At 44.4% G+C, this 16,022-nt stretch overlaps 1 protein-coding gene across 4 annotated transcripts in view; it reads right to left on the bottom strand.

Moving 5' to 3' along the window:
* ston2 (stonin 2) overlaps positions 1 to 16,022 on the bottom strand; it is a 53,181-nt gene that overhangs the window by 14,775 nt on the left and 22,384 nt on the right. Inside the window, exon 1 of one of the 4 annotated variants that reach the window (XM_014196311.3) lies at positions 14,063 to 14,506. The exons of the other annotated variants lie outside the window; for them this stretch is intronic. The gene's annotated coding sequence lies outside the window, so the exon portion shown is untranslated. Of the gene's footprint in view, positions 1 to 14,062; positions 14,507 to 16,022 lie in introns of those variants that run through there. 4 annotated transcript variants of the gene reach the window in all.

Below are 16,022 nucleotides of genomic sequence, written 5' to 3'. Positions count from 1 at the left end.
AGTTTGCCAAAAGGCACCTAAAGACTCTCAGACCATGAGAAACAAGATTCTCTCATATGATTAAACCAAGATTGAACTCTTTGGTCTGAATGCCAAGCGTCACGTCTGGAAGAAACCTGGCACCATCCCTACAGTGAAGCATGGTGGTGGCAGCAGCATGCTGTGGGAATGTTTTTCAGAGGCAGGAACTGGGAGACTAGTCGGGATCGAGACAAAGAAGTACGGAGCAAAGTACAGAGCCCGGACTTGAACCCAATCGAAAATCTCTGGAGACCTGAAAATAGCTGTGCAGCAACGCTCCCCGACCAACCTGACAGAGCTTGAGAAGATCTGCAGAAAAGAATGGGAGAAACTCTCCAAATACAGAGGTGCCAAGCTTGTAGCGTCATACCCAAGAAGACTCAAGGCTGTAATTACTGCCTAAGGTGCTTCAACAAAGTACTGAGTAAAGAGTCTGAATACTTATGTAAATATGATATTTCAGTTTTTATTTTTAATAAATTAGCTAATATTTCTACAAACCTGTTTCTGCTTTGTCATTATGGGGTATTGTGCGTAGATTGACGAGGAAACAAATAATTTAATCCATTTTAGAATAAGGCTGTAATATAACAAAATGTGTAAAAAGTCAAGGGTTCTGAATACTTTCCGAAATTCGCTGTATACATATGCACTACATGACCAAAAGTATATGGACACCTGCTTGTCGAACACCATTATATTATACAAAACATTAAGGACACCTACTCTTTCCATGACATAGACTGACCAGGTGAATCAATGTGAAAGCTTTGGTCCCTTATTGACGTTACTTGTTAAATTAACTTCAATCGGTGTAGATGAAGGGGAGGAGACAGGTTAAAGAAGGGTTTTTTTAAGCCTTGAGACATTTGGGATGTGGATTGTGTATGTGTGCCATTCAGAGGGTGAATGGACAAGACAAAAGTGCTGCTGGGTTTTTCACACTCAACAGTTTCCTGTGTGTACGAAGAATGGTCCACAGCCCAAAGGACATCCATCCATCCCTGACCTCAACCCCATCGAACATTTTTGGGATGAATTGGAACGCCGACTGCATGCCAGGCCTAATCGCCCAACATCAGTGTCTAGTAGGAGTATTCTGTAGTAGGAGTATTTTAAGGATGTCACAATGTAGAATGTTTTAACATTGTAGAAGGAGTATTTTATTTACTCCCCCTACTTTGCTGCGGGACTTGCTTTCATTCAGCCACAAGAGCATTAGTGAGGTCAGACACTGATGTTGGGCGATTAGGCCTGGCATGCAGTCGGTGTTCCAATTCATACCAAAAATGTTCGATGGGGTTGAGGTCAGGGATGGATGTCCTTTGGGCGGTGGACCATTCTTTGTACACAAGGGAAACTGTTGAGTGAAAAACCCAGCAGCGCTTTTGTCTTGTCCATTCACCCTCTGAATGGCACACATACACAATCCACGTCCCAAATGTCTCAAGGCTTAAAAAAACCCTTCTTTAACCTGTCTCCTCCCCTTCATCTACACCGATTGAAGTTAATTTAACAAGTGACGTCAATAAGGGACCAAAGCTTTCACCTAGATTCACCTGGTCAGTCCATGTCATGGAAAGAGTAGGTGTCCTTAATGTTTTGTATAATATAATGGTGTGTTTAGACAGTATATGAATAGAAAAGGTGTGTACAGCAGTAGTTATATAGGATGACCATGACTAGAATACAGTATTTACATATGAAGTGGTTAAAACAGTATGATGATATAACCCGGGTGATGCAGCCCGACAGGATGCTCTCAATGGTACATCTGTAGAAGTTTGTGAGGGTCTTATGGGCCAAGCCAAATTTCTTCCGCCTAATGAGGTTGAAAAGGCGCTGTTGCGCCTTTTTCACCATACTGTTTGTGTGAATGGACCATTTCAAGTCGTCAGTGACATACACTCCGAGGAACTTGAAGCTTTTCACACTCTCCACTGCAGCCCTGTTGATGTGGATAGGGGCGTGCTCTCTCTGCTGTCTCCTGTCGCCCACAATCATCTCCTTCATTTTGTTGACATTGAGGGAGAGGTTATTTTCCTGGCACCACTCCGCCAGGGCTCTCGCTATCTCTTCATTGATGGTAATCAGGCCTACCACTGTTATGTCATCAGAAAACTTGATGACTGAGCTTGACCTGTGGCCACGCAGTCATGGGTGAACAGGGAGTACAGGAGGGGGTTGAGTGTTTATACTGTGCGTGTGTGTGTGTGAGTGATTGCGCGCATGTATGCATGCGTGTGTGCATATTGTACAATCACAATAGGATCGCTGACTCGGGAAGTTGTGTTTGGTTGAATCCTTCTGTGTCAGCAGCCACAGGTCTTCCCCATACCGCTCTCTAAACTTCTACTACATACTATAGATTACAGACATTCAAAAGGAAAAGCGGAGGAAAATCACACTTGAACTGAAGGAAACCAACTGTTGTAAAATTGCTAAGGAATTCCTTTAGACCATTACTAAAAGTTGAACATATATACCAATTAGTACAAAGTGAGATATCTCAGTGTGGCATAGGTTTTCTGTCTGTCAGTCCGTCTTTCTCTTCCTATAGATTAGTATCAAGGCTCCTTGTGAATGAACTGAATGTCTTCTCCTTTCTCTCTTTCCCCTCCATTCCTCCACTCAGAATGTATCAGTCTTCCACACTCTGTTCTAATAGAGAGGGAGAGCGTGAGAGAGGATAAGAGATTGAGGAAGAGAGGGAGGGACAGATAAGGAGAAGAGCGGGAGGGAGAAATAGGGAGGGGACAGACAGACAGACAGACAGACAGACAGACAGACAGACAGACAGACAGACAGACAGACAGACAGACAGACAGACAGACAGACAGACAGACAGACAGACAGACAGACAGACAGACAGACAGACAGACAGACAGACAGACAGACAGACAGACAGACAGACAGACAGACAGACAGACAGACAGACAGACAGACAGACAGACAGACAGTGGATAAATGTTCGGCCTCTGAGCACAGACAATACAGGCCGAACTCTGCTGTACGAGTGTGGCAAACTAATTTGCCAAGCAGAGGGACACACATAGACACACATAAGGCCATGCAAGGCTGTTGAGGCTCCAAGGTCATGTTGACATAGAGATACATACCTGACAAGCTCACAATTCACAGTTCCCCCAGGCAAGCAAACTAACCCTACAGTACAACAAGGTTCCATTCAAACCAACACAATACTAATCCGCTGGGCTTTCAACTAGCTGCTGCCTTTGTAGTCTATTCACCCCCATTCACACTACATTACCCATGATTCACTGCTGTTGGGCTCTCTACAGGAATCCCTTCTTGTACTACTCACTCTGCACATTCTAATCCCATGTTACTGGACCCACCCATAACCGCGGCCATACTCTGGACCTGGATATTACCAAAGGGCTTTCTATTGACATATCCTCTATTGTTGATGTTGCTTTATCTTTGTTAAGTCACGTGACACCGCTGGTCCTGCTCACATTGCCCTACCCTATGCTTTGACCTCTTTCTCCCCTCTCTCTCCAGATTAAATCTTGCGTCTTGTGACGGCCGGCCGCCCAACAACCTGCCCGCTTGACCCTATCCCCTCCTCTCTTCTCCAGACCATTTCCGGAGACCTTCTCCCTTACCTTACCTCGCTCATCAACTCATCCTTGACCGCTGGCTACGTCCCTTCCGTCTTCAAGAGAGCGAGAGTTGCACCCCTTCTCAAAAAACCTACACTCGATCCCTCCGATGTCAACAACTACAGACCAGTATCCCTTCTTTCTTTTCTCACCAAAACTCTTGAACGTGCCGTCCTTGGCCAGCTCTCCTGCTATCTCTCTCAGAATGACCTTCTTGATCCAAATCAGTCAGGTTTCAAGGCTGGTCATTCAACTGAGACTGCTCTTCTCTGTGTCACGGAGGCTCTCCGCACTGCTAAAGCTAACTCTCTCTCCTCTGCTCTCATCCTTCTAGACCTATCTGCTGCCTTTGATACTGTGAACCATCAGATCCTCCTCTCCACCCTCTCCGAGTTGGGTATCTCCGGCGCGGCTCACTCTTGGATTGCGTCCTACCTGACAGGTCGCTCCTACCAGGTGGCGTGGCGAGAATCCGTCTCCGCACCATGTGCTCTCACCACTGGTGTCCCCCAGGGCTCAGTTCTAGGCCCTCTCCTATTCTCGCTATACACCAAGTCACTTGGCTCTGTCATATCCTCACATGGTCTCTCCTATCATTGCTACGCAGACGACACACAATTAATCTTCTCCTTTCCCCCTTCTGATAACCAGGTGGCGAATCGCATCTCTGCATGTCTGGTAGACATATCAGTGTGGATGACGTATCACCACCTCAAGCTGAACCTCGGCAAGACGGAGCTGCTCTTCCTCCCGGGGAAGGACTGCCCTTTCCATGATCTCGCCATCATGGTGGACAACTCCATTGTGTCCTCCTCCCAGAGTGCTAAGAGCCTCGGCGTGACCCTGGACAACAGCGTCGTTCTCCGCTAACATCAAGGCGGTGACCCGATCCTGTAGGTTCATGCTATACAACATTCGCAGAGTACGACCCTGCCTTACACAGGAAGCGGCGCAGGTCCTAATCCAGGCACTTGTCATCTCACATCTAGATTACTGCAACTCCCTGTTGGCGGGGCTCCCTGCCTGTGCCATTAAACCCCTACAACTAATCCAGAACGCCGCAGCCCGTCTGGTGTTCAACCTTCCCAAGTTCTCTCACGTCACCCCGCTCCTCCGCACACTCCACTGGCTTCCAGTTGAAGCTCGCATCTGCTACAAGACCATGGTGCTTGCCTACGGAGCTGTGAGGGGAACGGCACCTCCGTACCTTCAGGCTCTGATCAGGCCCTACACCCAAACAAGGGCACTGCGTTCATCCACCTCTGGCCTGCTGGCCCCCCTACCTCTGCGAAAGCACAGTTCCCGCTCAGCCCAGTCAAAACTGTTCGCAGCTCTGGCACCCCAATGGTGGAACAAGCTCCCTCACGACGCCAGGACAGCAGAGTCAATCACCACCTTCCGTAGACACCTGAAACCCCACCTCTTTAAGGAATACCTGGGATAGGATAAAGTAATCCTTCTAACCCCCCCCCCCCCCCCCCAAAAAAAAAAGATATAGATGTACTATTGTAAAGTGGTTGTTCCACTGGATATCATACGGTGAATGCACCAATTTGTAAGACGCTCTGGATAAGAGCGTCTGCTAAATGACGTAAATGTAAATGTAATCACCACTGTGTGTTTTTTACTACCTTGTACAGGGTAATACTGAACGCATTATTAAGAAACACTACCTTACCTCTGAAGTTGCTACAGATTTTATTGCGTGTGTGAACAATACTCCACCACCTATTATGCCTTCTTCGTGATGATTTAGTTGATAACATTAATAGCAAATTAAGGGTAACCATTGATGCCACAGCTCCAGTAAAGCTGAAAAGGGCCACATCCAAACAGAGAACCCCTTGGATGATCGAGGAGAAATTGCAGAAAGGCAGAGCGGAAGTGGAGAAAGTCAAAGTTGCAGGTCCATTAGGATATTCTGAGAAAGCAACTTGGCATATATAACAAGGCCATTAGAAATGCCAGACGGGCTCAAGTTGATCGCTAATAAATCAGAATAATCTGAGTGTGTGCTTCGATCATTAATGGCCTGATAAATCCTACCTCTGCAAACCTATGTGAACTTTCCACGACATCTAAATGTGATGAGTTTGAGGCATATTTCAGAGATAATATAAAAAAACATTAAGATGGGTATCAGTCAAGCAAGACATTATGAGAAGTTTGATGGTATGTGCCCTAGCCTATCACATGAAGGCACTATGGAGTTATTTTCGCTGGTTGACACAGAAATGCTCAGGAAAGTGACATCACAACTTAAGCCTTCTATCTCCCTTCTTGAGATCCTACTTCCACCACCTTCTTCAAAACAGTCGTTAATTGCATATCTGATGAAGTACAAGCTTTTGTTAAATCACTCCCTGTTCACAGGCACTTTCCCCACTGCATTAAAAACTGCTATGGTGAAACCCCTTCTGAAGAAAAGTAATCTTGATTCTTCAGCTTTTAGCAATATCCAAACGTCCATTCTTAAAAAATAATTTCTCCATAATTTTGCCTAAGTGCCAACTGTATTTTTGAAAAATTCCAATCTGGCACACCACAGCATAGACAAACATAGACAAACTCTCGACCTTACTTAAAGTGCGCCAACACAGATGCCAAACAGCTCTCTGATCTTGTACTCTTGGATTTAAGTGCTGCATTCGACACTTGACCATGATGTCCTTCTGGACAGGTGGGTCCATTTCTAAATTGGTTCAGGACCTATTTAACCGGTTGAGAGTTTGTCACCCTTAGTGAACATAACTCAGAGAAAATACAAATCACATGTGGCGTTCCACAAGGTTACATTTTGGGTCTGGTACTGTTCAGCATGTGAAATTTATTGTCAATCAGTGTTGCTTCCTAAGTGGACAGTTTGATTTCACAGAAGTGTGATTGACTTGGAGTTACATTGTGTTGTTTAAGTGTTCCCTTTATTTTTTTGAGCAGTGTGTGTGTGTGTGTGTGTGTGTGTGTGTGTGTGTGTGTGTGTGTGTGTGTGTGTATGTGTATATATATATATATATATATATATATATATATAATTTCACATGCTGTTGTGCAAATGGAATAGACAGCAGGTGGAAATTATAGGCAATTAGCAAGATACCCCCAATAAAGGAGTGGTTCTGCAGGTGGGGACCACAGACCACTTCTCAGTTCCTATGCTTCCTGGCTGATGTTTTGGTCACTTTTGAATGCTGGCGGTGCTTTCACTCTAGTGGTAGCATGAGACAGAGTCTACAACCCACACAAGTGGCTCAGGTAGTGCAGCTCATCCAGGATGGCACATCAATGCGAGCTGTGGCAAGAAGGTTTGCTGTGTCTGTCAGCGTAGTGTCCAGAGCATGGAGGCGCTACCAGGAGACAGGCCAGTACATCAGGAGACGTGGAGGAGGCCGTAGGAGGGCAACAACCCAGCAGCAGGACCGCTACCTCCGCCTTTGTGCAAGGAGGAGCAGGAGATGCACTGCCAGAGCCCTGCAAAATGACCTCCAGCAGGCCACAAATGTGCATGTGTCTGCTCAAACGGTCAGAAACAGACTCCATGAGGGTGGTATGAGGGCCCGACGTCCACAGGTGGGGGTTGTGCTTACAGCCCAACACCGTGCAGGACGTTTGGCATTTGCCAGAGAACACCAAGATTGGCAAATTCGCCACTGGCGCCCTGTGCTCTTCACAGATGAAAGCAGGTTCACACTGAGCACATGACAAAGTCTGGAGACACCATGGAGAACGTTCTGCTGCCTGCAACATCCTCCAGCATGACCGGTTTGGCGGTGGGTCAGTCATGGTGTGGGGTGGCATTTCTTTGGGGGGCCGCACAGCCCTCCATGTGCTCGCCAGAGGTAGCCTGACTGCCATTAGGTACCGAGATGAGATCCTCAGACCCCTTGTGAGACCATATGCTGGTGCGGTTGGCCCTGGGTTCCTCCTAATGCAAGACAATGCTAGACCTCATGTGGCTGGAGTGTGTCAGCAGTTCCTGCAAGAGGAAGGCATTGACGCTACGGACTGGCCCGCCCGTTCCCTAGACCTGAATCCAATTGAGCACATCTGGGACATCATGTCTCGCTCCATCCACCAACGCCACGTTGCACCACAGACTGTCCAGGAGTTGGCGGATGCTTTAGTCCAGGTCTGGGAGGAGATCCCTCAGGAGACCATCCGCCACCTCATCAGGAGCATGCCCAGGCGTTGTAGGGAGGTCATACAGGCACGTGGAGGCCACACACACTACTGAGCCTCATTTTGACTTGTTTTAAGGACATTACATCAAAGTTGGATCAGCCTGTAGTATGGTTTTCCACTTTCATTTTGAGTGTGACTCCAAATCCAGACCTCCATGGGTTGATCAATTGGATTTCCATTGATTATTTTTGTGTGATTTTGTTGTCAGCACATTCAACTATGTAAAGAAAAAAGTATTTAATACGATTATTTCTTTCATTCAGATCTAGGATGTGTTGTTTAAGTGTTCCCTTTATTTTTTTGAGCAGTATATATATATATAACCCCTTGACATCGTTATCAGAACGCACAGCATTGATTTTTACTGCTACGCAGACGATACACAACTTCACAATTCTGTGTCACTACAGGATTTTAGCTTCACGGATAAATTAGACTGTATTAGTGATTTAAATACTTGGATGGCACACAACTTCCTCTAGCTAAATCAAGACCAAGGTACTTATTGTTGGAGCCAAAGCACAGAGAGAATCTGGCCACACATCTTAATTCACATACAATAAAGATAAAACACCAGGTAAAAAAACAAGGTGTTACTTTAGATTCTGACCTAAATTTCAAATCGCACATTAGGAATGTGAACAAAATAGCTTTTTACCACCTGAGGAACATTGCCAAGTTGCATTTCTCTCTCAGGTTGATACAGAGAGACACATCAATGCTTTTATTACAAGCAGGCTTGACTACTGTAATGCTCTCCTGTCTGGTCTACCCAAGAAAGACATTGGTCAACTGCAAAACATACAGAATGTTGCAGCAGCACGGGTACTGACCAAGACCAGATGGAGAGCACACATTACACCGGTTTTAAGGTCTCTGCACTGGCTGCCAGTGAGTTTCAGAATTAATTTTATGCCAAGAGCGTGCAAAGCTGTCATCAAGGCAAAGGGTGGCTACTTTGAAGAACCTCAAACATAAAACATATTTTGATTTGTTTAACACTTTTTTGGTTACTACAGTGGGGGGAAAAAAGTATTTGATCCCCTGCTGATTTTGTACGTTTGCCCACTTACAAGGAAATGATCAGTCTATAATTTTAATGGTAGGTTTATTTGAACAGTGAGAGACAGAATAACAAAAAAAATCCAGAAAAACACATGTCAAAAATGTTATAAAAACATTTGCATTTTAATGAGGGAAATAAGTATTTGACCCCTCTGCAAAACATGACTTAGTACTTGGTGGCAAAACCCTTGTTTTTCAATCACAGAGGTCAGACGTTTCTTGTAGTTGGCCACCAGGTTTGCACACATCTCAGGAGGGATTTTGTCCCACTCCTCTTTGCAGATCTTCTCCAAGTCTTTAGGGTTTCAAGGCTAACGTTTGGCAACTCGAACCTTCAGCTTCCTCCACAGATTTTCTATGGGATTAAGGTCTGGAGACTGGCTAGGCCACTCCAGGACCTTAATGTGCTTCTTCTTGAGCCACTCCTTTGTTGCCTTGGCCATGTGTTTTCACCTAAGATTTGACGGTACATGGCCCCGTCCATCGTCCCTTTGATAGGGTGAAGTTGTCCTGTCCCCTTAGCAGAAAAACACCCCCAAAGCATAATGTTTCCACCTCCATGTTTGATGGTGGAGATGGTGTTCTTGGGGTCATAGGCAGCATTCCTCCTCCTCCAAACACGGCGAGTTGAGTTGATGCCAAAGAGCTCCATTTTGGTCTCATCTGACCACAACACTTTCACCCAGTTGTCCTCTGAATCATTCAGATGTTCATTGGCAAACTTCAGACAGGCATGTATATGTATTCTTGAGCAGGGGGACCTTGCGGGCGCTGCAAGATTTCAGTCCTTCACAGCGTAGTGTGTTACCAATTGTTTTCTTGGTGACTATGGTCCCAGCTGCCTTGAGATCATTGACAAGATCCTCCCGTGTAGTTCTGGGCTGATTCCTCACTGTTCTCATGATCATTGCTACCCCTCGAGGTGAGATCTTGCATAGAGCCCCAGTTCTTTTGTGTTTCTTCCATTTGCGAATAATCGCACCAAATGTTGTCACCTTCTCACCAAGCTGCTTGGCGATGGTCTTGTAGCCCATTCCAGCCTTGTGTAGGTCTACAATCTTGTCTCTGACATCCTTGGAGAGCTCTTTGGTCTTGGCCATGGTGGAGAGTTTGGAATCTGATTGATTGATTGCTTCTGTGGACAGGTGTCTTTTTTATAGGTAAAAAGCTGCGGTTAGGATCACTCCCTTTAAGAGTGTGCTCCTAATCTCAGCTCGTTACCTGTATAAAAGACACCTGGGAGCCAGAAATCTTTCTGATTGGGAGGGGGTCAAATACTTACTTCCATCATTAAAATGCAAATCAATTTATATCATTTTTTACATGCGTTTTTCTGGATATTTTTGTTGTTATTCTGTCTCTCACTGTTCACATAAACCTACCATTAAAATGATAGACTGATCCTTTCTTTATCAGTGGGCAAACGTACAAAATCAGCAGGGGATCAAATACTTTTTTCCCCCACTGTAAATGATTCCATGTGTGTTATGTCAGAGTTTTGATGTCTTCACTATTATTCTACAATGTAGAAAATAGCAAAATAAAGAAAAACCCTTGAATGAATAGGTGTGTCCAAACTTTTCACTGGTACTGTATATATACAGTTGAAGTCGGAAGTTTACATACACTTAGGTTGGAGTCATTAAAACTAGTTTTTCAGCCACTCCACAAATTTCTAGTTAACAAACTACAGTTTTGTCAAGTCATCTACTTTGTGCGTGACAGAGGAATTTTTCCAACAATTGTTTACAGACAGATTATTTCACTTATAATTCACTGTATCACAATTCCAGTGGGTCAGAAGTTTACATACAATAAGTTAACTGTGCCTTTAAACAGCTTGGAAAATTCCGGAAAATTATGTCATGGCTTTTGAAGATTCTGATAGGCTAATTGACATCATTTGAGTCAATTGGAGGTGTACCTGTGGATGTATTTCAAGGTCTATCTTCAAACTTAGTGCCTCTTTGCTTGATATCATGGAAAAATCCAAAGAAATCAGCCAAGAGCTCAGAAAAAAATTGTAGACCTCCACAAGTCTGGTTCATCCTTAGGAGCAATTTCCAAACGCCTGAATGGGACCACACAGCTGTCATACCGCTCAGGAAGGAGACGCCTTCTGTCTCCTAGAGACTTTAATGCGAAAAGTGCAAATCAATCCCAGAACAACAGAAAAGGACCCTGTGAAGATGCTGGAGGAAACAGGTACAAAAGTATCTATATCCACAGTAAAACGAGTCCTATATCGACATAACCTGAAAGGCCGCTCAGCAAGGAAGAAGCCACTGCTCCAAAACTGCCATAAAAAAGCCAGACTACGGTACATGGGAACAAAGATCATACTTTTTGGTCTGATGAAACAAAAATAGAACTGTTTAGCCATAATGATCATCGTTATGTTTGGAGGAAAAAGGGGGAGTCTTGCAAGCCGAAGAACACCATCCCAAAAGTGAAGCACGGGGGTGGCAGCATCATGTTGTGGGGGTGCTTTGCTGCAGGAGGGACTGGTGCAACTCACAAAATAGATGGCATCATGAGGAAGGACAAGTATGTGGATATATTGAAGCAGCATCTCAAGACATCAGTCAGAAAGTTAAAGCTTGGTCGCAAATGGGTCTTCCAAATGGACAATGACCCCAAGCATACTTCCAAAGTTGTGGCAAAATGGCTTAAGGACAACAAAGTCAAGGTATTGGAGTGGCCATCACAAAGCCCTGACCTCAATCCTATAGAAAATGTGTGGCCAGAACTGAACAAGTGTGTGCGAGCAAGGAGGCCTACAAACCTGACTAAGTTACACCAGCTCTGTCAGGAGGAATGGGCCAAAATTCACCCAACTTATTGTGGGAAGCTTGTGGAAGGCTACCTGAAAATGTTGACCCAAGTTCAACAAGGGTTAAATGTCAGGAATTGTGAAAAACTGAGTTTAAATGTATTTGGCTAAGGTGTATGTAAACTTCCGACTTCAACTGTATAGATACACAGTTGAAGTTGGAAGTTTACATACGCCTTAACCAGATTTTAATGTATTTGGCTTTCACAATTGCTGACATTATAAGTGAATGAATCTGTTTGTAAACAATTGTTGGAAAAATTACTTGTGTCATCAACAAAGTAGACGTCTTAACCGACTTGCCAAAACTATAGCTTGTTAACAAGAAATGTGTGGAGTGGTTGAAAAACAAGTTGTTTAATGACTTCAACCTAAGTGTATGTAAACTTCTGACTTCAACTGTATATTTTTTCATTGCAGGAGGGATAGCATACACAGATGTTTTAGCTTTCCAGCCTTCTTCAATGTGTAGGTACAACTCTTTAATTCAAAACAACATTTACAGGGAACACAGGTGAACAACCGATGACCAGCAGCTGCTTCTAATCAGGGTTGCCACTCAACTGCCAATAAGGGGTGTGGCTTCTGGTCTACCTGTATAAATATTGATGATTTTAGAAGGCAGGATAATTATCATTTAAATTGTTTCACTGTCCAGATCTGTCTACACATGTAAGATATCCAGACAACGCGTGCACGACTACCTCCGGATGTGGTCAGGAAGATCTGACCACAATCAGATCACAATGCATCTTTTAATCCTCTACACCGGTCTAAAAATGTGGCCACAATCAGAATGTGGACAAGATCAAGACAAAGGACATGTTAGGACCAGGTATAAATGGGGCTTTAAACTTCTTTGGATAAACAAAGCAAATGGGTGAGCTGCTGAGTCGTGATGACTTATCGGGTAACTGTGGGCTGGAGAGAGGAGGAGGAGATAAAGGGAGGACAGGGAAGAGGGATACAATATTTGAGTGCCGCCGACACCACCTAAGAAGTATGTGAACTACTGTGGCTACTTCTGTGGCAGTCGGGAGCTCTGGAGGACAAGTCTCTTCATGTTGAGACAGAGAAAGAAACAGAAGGAAAGAAAGATTGCGGTAACTAGCCAGACTGGGGGAGAGGAGAGGATTACTGGGAAAGTGGAAATTTACAGCACCTGACCGGCTGCCAAATGGTAGTCTACTAACACACACACACACATACATTATCCACTGCCATTGAATATAGCCAACAGAACACAATATACAGACACATACATTCATGCTACACACACACATATCTTAACTGCTGCTACCAGACTCTTATAATGCTCAGTTTATACACTGCCCCCATCCTCCCCTTCCCCAATACACGTGTAAATATTGGACTATAAGTTGTGCCTTCCTGTATTATATTTATGCTAAAATGTTTATTCTATTCTACTGAGCCATTTACTTTATGTTCATATTCTTATCTTTTATTATTTCTTATTGTTGTTGCATTCTTGAGAAGGATCCTTCACATAAGTACTTTGTTGGATGACGTATACCATGCGTACCCTGTACATACGGCTAATAAAACTTGGGCACATAACACACACACACAGTTTACTAACATGTTGCTGAATAACTGATATAACATCCCTTTAACTAGTTTTAGTTTCATTTACTTTGTATTGACTGCAAAGTGTACACACACATGCGCACAAACACACGCACACACCTCTTGCATCAGCGACCAGCCGCGAGACAGCAAGAGAGAGGGGAGGGAGGGTGTCAGTATTCATCAACAGTGGACTAAGACCCTGTGAAAAGACCGGCTCCTGTTGCTAAGCGCCAGATGATCAGGCTGTCTTGCCAAGTAGAGACCACAATGAAGACTCAGTGGCGCGAGAGAGAACACCCCTCTAAAACTTCATCAGGACTTAACAGAGTGGGAATTTAGAAACACACGCACGCATGCACCCACTCACTCTCTCTCAGCAGTTCTCTCTCATTCACTCACTCCGTCTACCCTGTTCTCTCCCTCCGGTTTAGCTTTCTCAGAAGTCAGCAGAGATGTTTCAGTTATATCAGCAACTAACGTGGCAGAGCAAAGACAGACAACAATAAGGCTTTTCACAATTGATTTGCCTTCTATTCTCAAACTCTCAAGTCAAGGACATTTACACAGGAAAGGCTACCCTGCAGGATCATTCACTCACACACTGCTAACAAAGACAGCAAACCACTCCACCCAAACATTACACACTTGCACTACACTTCACACTACCCCCTCCAAAACACATACACACCACACCACACAAAGATGTAACTAAAGGAGTGAAGACAAAAGAAAATGAAGTGTCGCTCACCAAGTAGTATCACAGCAAAGGAGTGTGTGGTCTGTCGGGTGTGTGCGTGTGAGCTGGATGAAAGGCTGACTAGGGAGAGGAGTTCCCTGCTGTTCCATAGTGCTGGCTGTAGGTCAGGTCATGTGACTCAGCAGCCACCCAGCATAGTTCAACAGGGGCATGTAGAAGCGGGTAGAACCCTGCCTACTTCTCCCTCTTTCTGTTTACTTTGTTCAGGTCCTCTCTCTCGTACCTTTTCTCTCTTCAGGAATATTTACCTCAAATCTCTGCCCCTCTCTCTTTTCACATTTTCCCCCACACTCTGTCCATGTCTCTTTCTAATTCGCTTTCTCTCGGTCAAACTACTTTTCTTCACTATTTACCTTCCCTTTTCTCCCTTTCGCTCACTACTTACATTCATCAGTTAAACAGCCTGTCAGCCTTTTAATCTACGCCTCCGCTGGTTGCTTACCTGTGTAGTAGTTGATCTATGTGCATGGGTCTACACATGCATATTACGTGTGTGTGTGTGCGTGCACAAGTGTGTGTACCTTAGCAGGCGTTAACCATGCGCTCCATTCTTGAGCAGTACAGTCAGCAACAAGGACTTAAGGCTCGCACATATCGCGCTGAATGTGGATCTAGCGTTCACCTGCCGATCGTTCAGCACGCTGTCTTTTAGGGACCACCTGCTGTAGACGTCTGAGAGCCAACATTTTTCACGCGTCCATTTGTAAAATCGGTGGGCACTCAGTTCGCAAATTACGTTCAGAGTTGCTAAGAACTCTCGGGCCAGCTAACGCTATTGGTGTGTGAATGCGACAGGTAGCCTAGCGGTTAAGAGCTTGGGGCCAATAACCGTAAGGTTGGTGGTTCGAATCCCCGAGCCGACGAGGTGAAAAATCTGTTGATGTGCCCTTGAGCAAGGCACTTAACCATAATTAAGCATTTCCCAAACTCAGTCCTGGGGACCCCAAGGAGTGTACATTTACTTTTTTACCCTAGCACTACACAGCTGAACTAAATGTGCACCACTTGGGGTTCACAGGACCAAGTTTGGGAAACCCTCCCCTAATTTCTCCTGTAAGTCACTCTGGATAAGAGTGTCTGCTAAATGACTAAAATGTCAAAGTAAAAATTGTGCCCATACTGTATCCATCGAAAATATTTGCACTACCCCCACCCGCAAACTCATTTTAAAGTGAACCTGAATGTCAAAGGTCAAACCTGAGGTCAAAGGTCAGTCTTTAAAACGTTGGTAGTGGCCCCCTGCAGGGATCTATAGGGACTCTGAGAACCTCAGGACATCCCATGGCTAATCTGTTCTCACTATAATTTTGAGTAGTATTTACTCAGTAGTTCCCCACTATAATTATGTCACACACACACACACCCTTCACACACACACACACACCCTTCACACACACACACACACACACACACACACACCCTTCACACACACGCACACACACACACACACACACCCTTCACACACACAAACTGTTCCGTTCAGGTGGGTGCTACATTCAGTTGAAGTCGGAAGTTTACATAAAAAAGTTAATGACTCCAACCTAAGTGTTTTAACCACTCCACAAATTTCTTGTTAACAAACTATAGTTTTGGAAAGTCGGTTAGGACATCTACTTTGTGCATGAAAAGTAATTTTTGCAACAATTGTTTACAGACCGATTATTTCACTTATCATTCACTCTATCACAATTCCAGTGGGTCAGAAGTTAACATACAGTAAGTTGACTGTGCCTTTAAAACCTCTTACATCTAGATGTTCCGCTAGCGGAACGCCTTGCCAATATCCAATGATAGAACGTGGCGCGAATTACAAACACCTCAAAAATCCCAAAACTTAAATTTTTCAAACATATGACTATTTTACACAATTTTAAAAGACAAGACTCTCCTTTATCTAACCACATTGTCCGATTTCAAAAAGGCTTTACAACGAAAGCAAAACATTAGATTA

Source organism: Salmo salar, chromosome 01 (genome assembly GCF_965601325.2).
Source record: "Salmo salar chromosome 01, fSalSal1, whole genome shotgun sequence".
Classification (NCBI taxonomy): domain Eukaryota; kingdom Metazoa; phylum Chordata; class Actinopteri; order Salmoniformes; family Salmonidae; genus Salmo; species Salmo salar.
Note: the sequence above shows the minus strand (reverse complement) of the source record. Positions and strands in the feature narration are given on the sequence as shown.